The sequence below is a fragment of the Mobula birostris genome, chromosome 9, assembly GCF_030028105.1.
Source record: "Mobula birostris isolate sMobBir1 chromosome 9, sMobBir1.hap1, whole genome shotgun sequence".
NCBI classification, from domain to species: Eukaryota; Metazoa; Chordata; class Chondrichthyes; order Myliobatiformes; family Myliobatidae; genus Mobula; species Mobula birostris.
The window spans coordinates 108,340,936-108,353,988 of record NC_092378.1 but is presented as its reverse complement, the minus strand read 5'-3'; the positions used below and the strand labels follow the sequence as shown (position 1 = coordinate 108,353,988).

The 13,053-nt window shown below is 41.5% G+C and overlaps 1 protein-coding gene across 9 annotated transcripts in view; it reads right to left on the bottom strand.

Moving 5' to 3' along the window:
* Nucleotides 1-13,053, bottom strand: part of rhbdf1a (rhomboid 5 homolog 1a (Drosophila)) — a 383,683-nt gene that overhangs the window by 59,351 nt on the left and 311,279 nt on the right. The gene's annotated exons all lie outside the window — the stretch shown is intronic.

Sequence of the window (13,053 nt, the reverse complement as noted above, 5' to 3'; positions counted from 1 at the left end):
GCTCATTCTACACTCTCACAACCCTGTGTGAAGAGGTTTCCCCTCATGTGCCCCTTAAACATTTCACCTTTTACTCTTAACCCATGACCTCTCATAGTCCCACCCAATCTCAGTGGAAAAAGCCCGCTTGCATTAACCCTATCTATAATCCTCAATTTTGTATACCTCTGTCAAATTTCGCCTCAATCTTCTACCTTCCGAGGAAGAAAGTCCAAACCTATTCAATCTTCCCTTGCAACTCAGGTCCTCCAGTCCTGACAACATCCTTGTGATTTTTCTCTGTACTCTTTCAACCTTGTTTACATCTTTTCTATAGGTATGTGATCAAAACTGCACACAATATTTCAAATTAGAACCCACCAGTATTTAATACAACTTCACATAACATTCCACTTCCTGTACTCAATACTCTGACTTATGAAGGCCATTGTGCCAAAAGCTTTCTTTACAACCCTATCTACCTGTAACACCACTTTCAATGAATTATGGACCTGTATTCTCAGATCCCTTTGTTCTACCGCACTCCACGGTGCCCTACCATTCACTGTGTAAGACCTACCCTGGTTGGTCCTACTGAAGTGCAACCCCTTGCACTTGTCTGTATTAAATTCCATCTGCCAGTCTTCAGCTGGTCCAGATCCCACTGATCTGGTAGTTTCTGATGGTCTTCCTTGCTGTGCACTACACCCCAATTCTTGGTGTCATCTGCAAATTTGCTGATCCAGTTAACAACATTATCATTCCAATCATTGATATAGATGGCAAGCAACAATCAACCCAGCACCGAACCCTGCGACACTCCACTAGCATCAGGCTGCCAGTCAGAAAAGCAACTATCTACTACCACACTCTTGGCTCTCCCACATAGCCAATGTCTAATCCATATACAACCTCACCTTGAATGCCAAACAACTGAACCTTCTTGACCAACCTCCCATGCAGTACCTTGTCAAATGCCTCGCTAAAGTCCACGTAGACAACATCCATTGCCTTGCCTTCCTCAACCTTCCTGGTAATCTCCTCAAAAAAAAAACTACTAGACTGGTTAGACACAACTTACCATGCATGAACCCATGTTGACAGTCCTTAACCAATCTGTATTTCCCCAAATACTTATATACCCAATCCCTTAGATACATGTCAGTAACTTACCCACTAATGATATCAGGCTCATCCGCCTATAAATTCCTGGTTTATTTTTAGAGCCTTTCTTAAACAGTGGAACAACATTAGATATCTTCAAATCCTCCAGTATCTCACCTGACGCTAAGGATGATTGAAATATCTCCGCTAGGACCCCTGGAACTTCAACACTTACCTCCTGCAAGGTCAGGGGGACCATGCTCTGGGGACTTATCCACCCTAATTTGCCTCAAGACAGCAAAGACCTCCTCCTCTGTTTAGGGTCCATGAAGTCGATGCTGTTTTGCCTCACTTCTATCAACTCTGTTCGTCTGAGTAAAAAAATCGATGCAAAAAATCTATTTAAGATCTCCCTTTTGGCTCCAAACATGGAGTACCATTATGATCTTCTAGAGGACCAATTTTGACCCTTGCAATACTTTTGCACTTAACATATCTGTAGAATCCCTTTGGATTGTCCTTCACCTTGTCTGCTAAGCAACCTCATGCCTTCTTTTAGCCCTCCTGATTTCTTTCTATTCTCTTGCATTTCTTATACTCCATAAGTACCTCATTCGTTCCTGTCTAGATCTTCTGTGCACCTCCTTTTTTTTTTCTTAACCAGAGCCTCAATATCTCTTGAAAACCATGGTTCCATAAACCTGTTATCTTTACTTTTTATTCTGGCAGGTACATGCAAATTTTGTACTCTCAAAATTTCACTTTTGAAGGCCTCCCACTTACCAAGTGCACTTTTGCCAGAAAACGGCCTGCCCCAATCCACACTTGATGGATCCTTTCTAATACTGTCAAAATTGGCCTTTTCCAATTTACTGTAGAATCTCAAGCTACGGATCAGACCTATCTTTTTCCATACTAACTTTGAAACTAATTGCATTATGATCACTAACTGCAAAGTGTTCCCTTACACTTCTTTGTTGGGACTCCATGCACTGAGTAAGGAAACTTTCCCAAACATATTTGACAAACTCTGTCCCATCTAGAACTCTTACAGTATGGGTGTCTGAGTCAACATGTGGAAAAGTTAAAATCATTAACTATACCAATCATATGTTGTTCCTTTAAATCCCTCGGACAGTTGGGTACTCTGTAATATAGCCCTATTAATGTGGTCATACCTTTCTTATTTCTCTGTCCCACCCATAATGACAAGCTCCCCAATCTGTTCTGACTGAGCACTGATGTGACATTTTCCCTGACTAGTAATGCAACCCCTTCTCCTTTAATTCCTCCCACTCTGTCATGACTAAAACAGCACAACCATGGAATATTGAGCTGCCAGTCCTGCCCCTGTCGCAACCACATCTCAGTAATAGCTGCAATGTCATAGTTCCATATGTTGATAAATGCCCTGAGCTCCTCTGCCTTTCCTATGACACTTCTTTCATAGAATCATTCACAGCTCAGGACATTCGTCACACCGTGCTCAACTTTCTGATTCCTGACTTTGTTGGAGGTTTTAAAAACATCTGTTTCCACAACCTGCCCACCATCTGTTCTGAACTCTGGTTCCCATCCCTCGACAACTCTAGTTTAGCACACCCGCCCGCATCCCCCTGTGCATCACTGACAAAGCTTCCCGCTATGATATTAGTCCCCCTCCAGTTCAGGTGCAAACCGTCTATTTTGTACAGGTCCAACTTTCCCTAGAAAGGAGCCCAAAGATCCAAAAATCTCTCCCCTCCCTCCCACACCAACGCCTTAACCACTTCATAAATTATATAACCTTCCTACATCTGGCTTCACTAGCACCTGATACAGATAGCAATCCAGAAATCACAATCCTAGAGGTCCGTCCTTTAACTTAGCACCTAACTCCCTGAACTTACTTTGTAGAACCTCATCACTCTTCCTACCTGTGTCATTGGTACCAACATGGACCACAACCCCTACTTAAAAATGGCAGTCCCGGACCCTGGCAACATACCATTGGGGAATCTTGTCCTGGTCCACAGAATCTCCTTCCTGTTTCCCTAACTAATGAATCTCCCGTCATCACAGTTCCCCTCTTCTCCCCCCTTCCATCCTGAGTTACAGAGCCAGGGTCCCAGGGACCTGACCACTGTGACCTTCCTCTGCCCGATCATCCTCCCCAACAGTATCGAAGGTGTTGAGGGGGATGGCTACTGGGGCACACTAAACTAACTGTTTAACCCCTTTGCCCTTCCTGACTGTCACCCAGTTTCCTGTGTCCTGCACCTTGGGTGTAACTACCTCTCTATAGCTCCTATCTATCACCCCTCAGCCTCCTAAATGACCTGAAGTTCATCCAGTTCCAGCTCCAACTCTTTAATGTCGATTGTTAGAAGCTGCAGTTGTATACACTTCTCACAGGTGTAGCCACCAGGGTCACTGGAGGTCTCCCTGCTTTCCCACATCCCGCAAGAGGTGCATTCAACTACCCTGCCCAGCATCTTTACTGTTCCAAGTGTGTAAATATAAAGAAGGATATAAAGGGTTGGAGGTGGAGTTAAGATAGTGCTAACCAGCGACTCTTTTGCTTGCATCTTCGGAAGCAGCTCCATTTCCATCTTTAATACCTTTATTTTTCCCTTACAGGGTTCTTTTGAAGACCCTGACCTGAGTTACACACAGACTTGGGTTCTTTGTGGGAATGGGACCTGTTCTTGGGGTTTCAGAACCGGCGTTGCTCGGCACGCCAAGGGTTCGGCCTAAAAGGAGGCCTCGTTTTTGGAAGCCTGGGGCTCTGGAGATGGACAGATCGAGGGTCGGTGTCATGGCAGGAGACTCATGTGTTGTCAGGAAGGCCAGAAAATCTTTTGCTGTGGGCCCGAAGACCCAAGATCTTTGCGATCTTCGGGCACAGAGCTCGTTAAAAAGCGATGAAGCGGACTTTTTAAACATTGTGAACCAATAGGTTGTTGTTATGTCTCCCGCTCGCTGTGAAAATGGGGGACACCCTCCCTCTCCCTTATTAGGGAGAGGGAGAACCTGTGGTTTGTCGAATGCTGGATGAAATGCGATAGTCTTTGGGGTAACTGCAAGGTCTGTGTCTTTGCTATCACTTAGCTAATGCTTGTGCTCGGTAGCGGGTGCACTTCTTTTGCTGGGGGAGGGGGGTATCGTTGCTTTGCTGCTACTTACACACGGGGGGGAGGCACTTTGGGGTTCTCACGTTTAACTGTCGTTCATTCTTTGGGGCACTTCTCCGTTTTCGTGGATACTTCATGAAGAAAAAGCATTTCAGCATGTATATTGTATACACTTGTCTGACATTAAATTGAATCTTTGAAGAAAAACAATAAATTAACTGGGGGAGAAAAGATCTACCTATAGCTTTCTCGTCTTTTCTCACCCAAACCTCTCGTTGCTGTAACCTCGAAGAGCTAAATCCTCAAAATCCCTAACTCTAACACTGCCTACTCCAACAAAGGCTGCTCCAATAATGTCCGTTTTGCTTGCCCCTGTCTTATTTTAAATTGTTCTTGCCAATTAATCCCAGCTACTGACCGGTGGCTAGTCAAAACACCAAACTGCCGTGAGTCAATGCCTTGTACTCAATCGGTGAACCCGAGTGAGCTACGTCTTGTCATGCTTCCAATCCCTGATTGGCCACTGCTCAAACAGTCGTTAGTCATATCAATTCATCTTCACTCACGACATTTTGCAATAAAATAGTTCATGTCAATTATCACAGCTAAAAGTACAGCAACAGCTAATTTTCTGCAATTAAATGCATTTTTGCATCACTGGCACTTCAGTAATAAGTGGTACTGATGCTTGGCACAGGTGTGGTTAGGACCAACTTTTCAAATGGTTCCGTTTATCAGAGAATGTATACAGTATACAACCTGAGATACTTGTCTTTACAGACGCCCACAAAAAACAGAAGATCCGTAAAAGAATGAATGACAGAAATGCATATCCAATGTGATTTAATTGACATACGATTGTGATGTTTGTTAAAAGCTTAAACAATTAGATTACGTGTCAATTATTTTTTGTAAAATGTTTATTATTAACTACTAATTGTCATAGTGGAAAGTTACCATTTTTAAAATCAGTTTAAGTATTTACACAAATACAAAACCATACAATAAATTGATGCAAATAACAGAGAAACAAAGGACACCAATCCAGCTTTTCCTTCATATCTAGATTCAACTGTTCCATATCTGAATGAAATGCTGAGTCACATGGATCTACTAACCTAAAATAACTTCATTTCCTTCTGGGAGCAAAAAAAACGGTAACGCTAAATCGATCGTCATTAATCAGTAGCATCACTTGTGAACAATATGAAGAAAATGATAACCAAGTATATCCAGACACCCTCCCCCTCCCACTTTCAAATCTCTTACTATCTCTTCTTCCAGTTAGTCCTGACGAAGAGTCTCTGCCCAAAACATCGACTGTACCTCTTCCTATAGATGCTGCCTGGCCTGCTGTGTTCACCAGCAATTTTTTGTGTGTGTTGCTTGAACTTGCAGCATCTGCAGATTTCCTCGTGTTTGCATTTTTATATCCAGAGGATAATCCAGATTCCAAAGGTAAAATGCTCTGCTCAAAATTTGCTGAACTGCCCTTGTAAAAAATTAGTTAAAACAATTCCAGCTCACTTTGATATGCATTGCAATGTTAGAATAGAACGTTCAGGAATCTACAGAGGAAATCACTAAAACTTGGAGGCCATTTGTCCCAATGATTAGCTCCTTTCCAAGGAGTCCCAAGCTCTCGCTCATGGTTCACCTTAACTATCTACCCAATTCTATTTTGAAAGCTACTGTTGAATTTGCTTCCACTAACAGTGGAATACACATTTAATTTGAAAGACTTACAGCTCTTCTTACACCCAACTTATTTGTCAGTTACCTAAAATTCGCTCTTCTGGCTCGCTCTACTGAACTTCATCCTCTCTAATCCAGGTACTATAATATTTTATTTTTCTCTTCCCTTCATACTTGCCTAACCTCTTAATTACATATATCCAGGGGATTTGACTCAGTCCATGTGGTAGCAAATTCCACATTCTGTTAGAAACAGTTTTTCTTCCCCTGAATTTCCTACTTCATTTCTTGGCGATGACCTTACTTGTTTGGCCTCTGAGGGGAAAAAGAACTTCCTACCAAGTTAAAATCTTGTACAATGTTAAATACTTCCACCAATGGCACCTTACCCTTCTCATTTGACGATAAACACCCAGTCTGCTCATCCTGTCCTGAGACTCTCTCAGTTCTGTGTCATCCTTACAAATCACTTGTGTTCCCCCTCCAGTGCCTCTACACTTTTATAAACAAGGTGGTCAAACTGTACACAGTACTTGAGGAGCGTCTAATCAAGGCTTGAGCCAAGTTCAGCATCCCTGAAGTAATAAAAACGAGCGTTTGGTTTGCTTTAACTTGCACTGCTATTTTTAATCATTTCTCAGATTCTTGCTCCTCCAATCCATTTAGATTCCCTCTCCCTCCAATGATTTTGTTTGGCTTACGATTTGGAAGCATGCAGGAGAATAAAGAGGACTGAAAGTCTGTTAACAGAGCAAACTTTTCCAAGGGCTTAAATGATCGAGGAGCAGACACACTCTCGCAAACATGTAATCACGCCTGGCCCTCTAACTCATTGCCAGCCTCCCCCAGTCTAATGACCCTTTATACATTACACTGAGATTCGTTATGGAAAAAAAATTGCAGCAGGAGAGCAATTCTATTGTTCACGCAGTGCCACAAGATTACATTCTGGATTGAAGTAGTCATTCCAACATGTTGACATACTTGTGGGTGGGAGCTTTCAAATGGCCATCAAATAAACACATCCCAAAGTCCTTCAGTGTCCACTCCCTCTTGTATTCACCATGCTTGGAGCCCGGGATAGCTTAAAAAGATATTATCAACTGGACTGCAGTTTTTTTCTTACTAATTGCTGAAACGTTTTTTAAAACGTTAGAAGGCAGACAGGCACACAACTGTTGGAAAATACATGTCTATTCACAGACGGAGAGGAAATACTATTATAGCTATGCAGTTAAACTACTTAAACTGAACAGCTGGCGAGGCAAAATTAAGCCCAATAAAAGAACAGCATGGAAACTATTAAGAATTTTCCTCTGCACTATAACTTAGTTTAAAATAAATTATTATGTATTAATAGATCCTAGAAATAATCGACATGAATTGCTATTTCTTAATAATAAAATGGTCGCAAAAACAAGATAGTTTGAGGCGCAGAAATGCATATCTGAGGAAACACAACTACCAGTTCTAACACAAAGATTTGGCAAGTTCTAAGCTTCAAAAACAGAAGGACTCCCTTAAAGTCCTCCTTGTTAACAGAAAGGGTGGGTGATTTGTTTTTGAAAAAAAATTAACCTACAGAAATAAAAATCAAATCACACAAGCAGTAAGCACAAATGGTTACATGAGATCAGAAACAGTAATATAGGAGGTTTTGGCTACGTAATTAGCAGTTTAGTATCCTTACAAACACCACTCAACAATCAGCCAAGGATGGCAAAAAAAAAGTAGGGCAAGTGGTCAGGAATGGACTGGACAGTTTTTAAAAAAAAAACTGACTGACTTCACTGGACAGCCAAAGACCAGTGTGAATAGTGAAGAATTATTGGCTCAGAGACTCCCCATGGCAGCTGAAGATTGGAACTTGGCTTTATGCTTTGAAACGGTCTCAGATGCGCAAGTAGCCTAGTAATTAGCACAAAGCTTTACAGTACCAGTGACCTGGGTACAATTCCTGCCACAGTCTGTAAGGAGTTTGGAAGTTTACCCCGTGACCATGTATGTTTGCTCCAGGTGCTCCAGTTTCCTCCCACAGTCCAAAGGAATATTGGTTGGTAGGTTAATTGGTCATTATAAATTGTCTCGTGATCAGGTTAGGATTAAATCGAAGGATTGCTAGGCAGCGGGGATCGAAAGTCTGGAAAAACCTATTCCACACTATATCTCAATAAATAAATAAGTATGCTGGCTGAAAATGACCCCATTGAAGTTTACACCACATTAAAAAAATTAAATTTGTCTTGTCTTTGATCTGAAACTTTACCTCTGTTTATCTTTGCACAGCTGCTGTATTTCTAACATTTTCTGACTTCAATTCAGATTTTGAACATTTGTAGACACTTTTTTAAATTTCCAATTACCGGCGAAGGAAAAAAAAAACACCAACTACATCCAACAAACAGCTAGCATCATAATTTGGGGGGTGGGAGGAGAAGGGAACATGATAATTTCTCTGAAGAGATAAACCAAGATTACTTCACTTTTAATCTTGTAGTGATTGAACAATTAACCCAAGTAAAATGTAGACCATGAACTGCTCTTTAAGATGACATCATTCACAGTAAACAAAAGGGTCCAGGTAAAGATGTTCAAAATACCATATTGTCTCGGCACAAAATCGGCTGAGAATTGTACAGAGTATATAAAGTGTGACCAATTTGCTGTAATCCGCTTCATGTTCCAACTATGTGTGACACAAAGTTCTCACCTAGACCAAAAGTATAATTTATAAAGAATGACTGACAAGGAGCAGAGCTCTGCTCCTTTGGGATATTTCTATATCCTGTAAGCTATGACATGAAATTCCCAAGAGGGAGTGGGCACTTTCACCTCCTCTTCCATACATCAAGAGCATCTGAGAAAAGTATTTATCACATCATCATATATTACAACCCTGCAACACCTCAATTAAACTGTCAGCAGACAACAAAGCTAAATTACTCAAATTAAAACCGGATGTCTCAGATAGACAGTTTGATCTGTGTAACTTATTTATTTAGAGATACAGCAGGCAGTCCAACTAAATGCTGCTCAATATTCTTAGAATTCCAGATCAAACTTTCCAATTAGAAAATAGAACCTTCTGCTTGGGAATTCTTTTTTTCATTAAGTGCAATCGTAAACAAGAGCCAGATCAGAAATGTTGATCAAGTCAACTAGTTCCCAAAGAGAACTCTGGTAGGCCAATCAGATGGTTCACTGCTGCTCAGCAATAGAACACAAAAAAAAAATCATATGTACAATTAAGAAACATTAAAAAATAGTAGAAATACTGTAGTCATGATGAAGTCTGCTGGAGAGAGACATTTATAAGCATGCTGTCCCCCCATAATTCAAAGAGATTGAAGGATAAGGTTGCAGGGTGACAAAATGTGGCAGGAGCACTTGGAACTAAAAACTAATCCCTACCGGGAGAAAACAGCACCTGTTCTTTCCACACTGTTCTCCAGCAGTTTAAAGACTAAGTCCAGCCGGGACATAACTCACAAGTGCTCTTGAAAGTCAGGTATTAATCCTACCTACCAACAACTAAGCATTGCCATCCTGGTCCCCTTCATGATAGCTTATGAAGAAGCATGTGACTTCCCTCCCAGAGATGATAGGTGTTTGTGCACTCAACTCTTGAAGGCTTGGACCCTATCGTCGCAGATTCACTCACTTTCCAGCATACAGTAATTTCAAAACCAGAAGGTGGATATCAGTAAAATGCATTGAATCAGTCAGCAGATAGTACTTTGTATGTCCCCTGTTAAATTCTGTCAAAGGTTGCTTGGGAAAACATTTGGCCTTTATTCAGTGGACTCCACCAAACATTACTGGCTAATGTTGGACAATTCTGGGAGCGATTCCAATCCTTGTAACTCTGTAGGATCGTGGGACCGCGTCAAGACTTTGCATTGCAAAACCCTGAACAAATACTACGGGAGCTCTAACCAGTACAAAACAAATGTTATGCAACGGGAACAATCAAAAATGTAACGCTTGCCTTAAACAGAAATCAGTTTCAGTGATCGAGGATATGAATGGGACTTACACTGATTTAAATGCGTAAGAACACACAATATGGTTCAACAAACCATGCAAAATCTAGCAGCACAATCCAGAGTAACTCTAAGTGTACTCTGCTGGCACATTAAATGCAAAATCATAATTTTATGCAGTAAGCCAAACATGGAAGGGTAGAGTGCTCAAGAGAATGTGCATGTGACTGCACTGCTGAAAATTAATAGGATAATTTTTCAGGGATATTTTTTAACAAAAACAAAATTAACATCATAGAATAGTATAACAAATCCCAACTATATTGTGGGAAAAAAAAGCTGCACAGCTTTATCTGTACTCTGATCATTGTACCTTTGCCTGCTAGCCCCAGTATTTCAGGAACTCCAAAGTGGCTCATGATCCAAAATTGTACCTTCATCAAAGCTCTTCTCAAACTTCTGTGTTCCACAGAAAATAACCCTACATCAGCTTTTCCCACAGTGCCATCCATCAACTCTAGCCTACAAACCTTTCCCATAGGCTCCCCACAATTCTGATTTACAGTCCCAAAGATGGGGCATAATGGTCAGCAGAAGTTGGATTTGATATACAAACCCCATTTCCAGAAAAGTTGGGATATTTTCCAAAATGCAATAAAAACAAAATTCTGTGATATGTTAATTCACGTGAACCTTTATTTAACTGACAAAAGTACAAAGAAAAGATTTTCAATAGTTTTACTGACCAACTTAATTGTATTTTGTAAACATACACAAATTTAGAATTTGATGGCTGCAACACACTCAACAAAAGTTGGGTCAGAGGCATGTTTACTATTGTGTTACATCACCTTTCCTTTTAATAACACTTTTTAATCGTTTTGGAACTGAGGATACTAATCGTAGTAGATTTACAATTGGAAATTTTGTCCATTCTTGCTTGATTCTTGATTACCTGACTGACAGAACACAGTACGTGCGCTTGCAATACTGTGTGTCCGACAGACTGATCAGCAGCACTGGGGTTCCACAAGGGACTGTCTTGTCTCCCTTTCTCTTCATCATTTACACCTCGGACTTCAAATACTGCATAGAGTCTTGTCATCTTCAGAAGTTTTCGGATGACTCTGCCATAGTTGGATGCATCAGCAAAGGAGATGAGGCTGAGTACAGGGCTACAGTAGGAAACCTTGTCACATGGTGTGAGCAGAATTATCTGCAGCTTAACGTGAAAAAGACTAAGAAGCTGGTAGTAGACCTGAGGAGAGCTAAGGTACCGGTGACCCCTGTTTCCATCCAGGGGGTCAGTGTGGACATGGTGAATAATTACAAATACTTGGGGATATGAATTGAGAATAAACTGGACTGGTCAAAGAACACTGAGGTTGTCTACAAGAAGGGTCAGAGCTGTCTCTATTTCCTGAGGAGCCTGAGGTCCTTTAACATCTGCCGGACGATGCTGAGGATAATCTATGAGTCTGTGGTAGCCAGTGCTATCATGTTTGCTATTGTGTGCTGGGGCAGCAGGCTGAGGGTAGCAGACACCAACAGAATCAACAAACTCATTCGGAAGGCCAGTGATGTTGTGGGGATGGAACTGGACTCTCTCACGGTAGTGTCTTAAAAGAGGATGCTGTCCAAGTTGCATGCCATCTTAGACAATGTCTCCCATCCACTACATAATGTACTGGGTGGGCACAGGAGTACGTTCAGCCAGAGACTCATTCCACCGAGATGCAACACAGAGCGTCATAGAAGTCATTCCTGCCTGTGGCCATCAAACTTTACAACTCCTCCCTTGGAGGGTCAGACACCCTGAGCCAATAGGCTGGTCCTGGACTTATTTCATAATTTACTGGCATAATTTACATATTACTATTTAACTAGTTATGGTTTTATTACTATTTATTATTTATGGTGCAACTGTAACGAAAACCAATTTCCCCTGGGCTCAATAAAGTATGACTATGACTATGATATAAGACTTCAGCTGCTCAACAGTCCGTGGTCTCCGTTGTCTGATTCTCCTCTTCATGATGCGCCATACATTTTCAATAGGAGATAGATCTGGACTGGCAACAGGCCAGTCAAGCACACACACTCTGTGTCTACAAAGCCACGCTGTTGTAGCCCATGCAGAATGTGGTCTGGCGTTGTCCTGCTGAAATAACCATGGACGTCTCGGGAAGAGACGTTGCCTTGATAGCAACATATGTCTCTCTAAAATCCTAATATATGCCTCAGAGTCAATGGTACCTTCACATACAGGCAACTCACCCATGCTGTGGGCACTGATGCACCCTCATACCATCACAGATGCTGGCTTTTGCACCTTTCGCTGATAACAATCTGGATGGTCGTTTTCATCTTTGGCACGGAGAACTCGACGCCCATTTTTTCCGAAAACTAGCTGAAATGTGGACTCATCTGACCACAGCACACTGTTCCACAGTCTTTCGGTCCATCTGAGATGAGCTCGGGCCCAGAGAACTCGCCGGCATTTCTGCATAGAGTTGATGTATGGCTTCCTCCTTGCGTAATACAGTTTCAAGTTGCATTTCTGGATGCAGCGACAGACTGTGTTGAGTGACAATGGTTTTCCGAAGTACTCCCGAGCCCAGGTGGCTATAATCGTCACAGTAGCATGACGGTTTCTTAGGCAGTGCCACCTGAGGGCTCGAAGATCACGCGCATTCAACAGTTGTTTCCCACCTTGCCCTTTACCACTGAGATGTCTCTGAATTCTCCGAATCTTTTCACAATATTATGTACTGTAGATGTTTAAAGACCTAAATTCTCTGCAATCTTGCATTGAGAAATGTTCCTTTTGAACTGACTAACAATTCTCTCACGAATTTTGGCACAAAGGAGTGAGCCATGACCCATCCCTGCTTGCGAAGACTGAGCTTTTGATGGACGCTACTTTTATACCCAGTCATGATACCTCACCTGCTACCAATTAGCCTGCTTAATGTGGAGTCTTCCAAACCGGTGCTACTTGAATATTCTGTGCACTTTTCAATCTTATTGTAACTCTGTCCCAACTTTTGTTGAGTGTGTTGCAGCCATCAAATTCTAAATTTGTGTATATTTACAAAATACAATTAAGTTGGTCAGTAAAACTATTGAAAATCTTTTCTTTGTACTTTTGTCAGTTAAATAAAGGTTCATGTGAATTA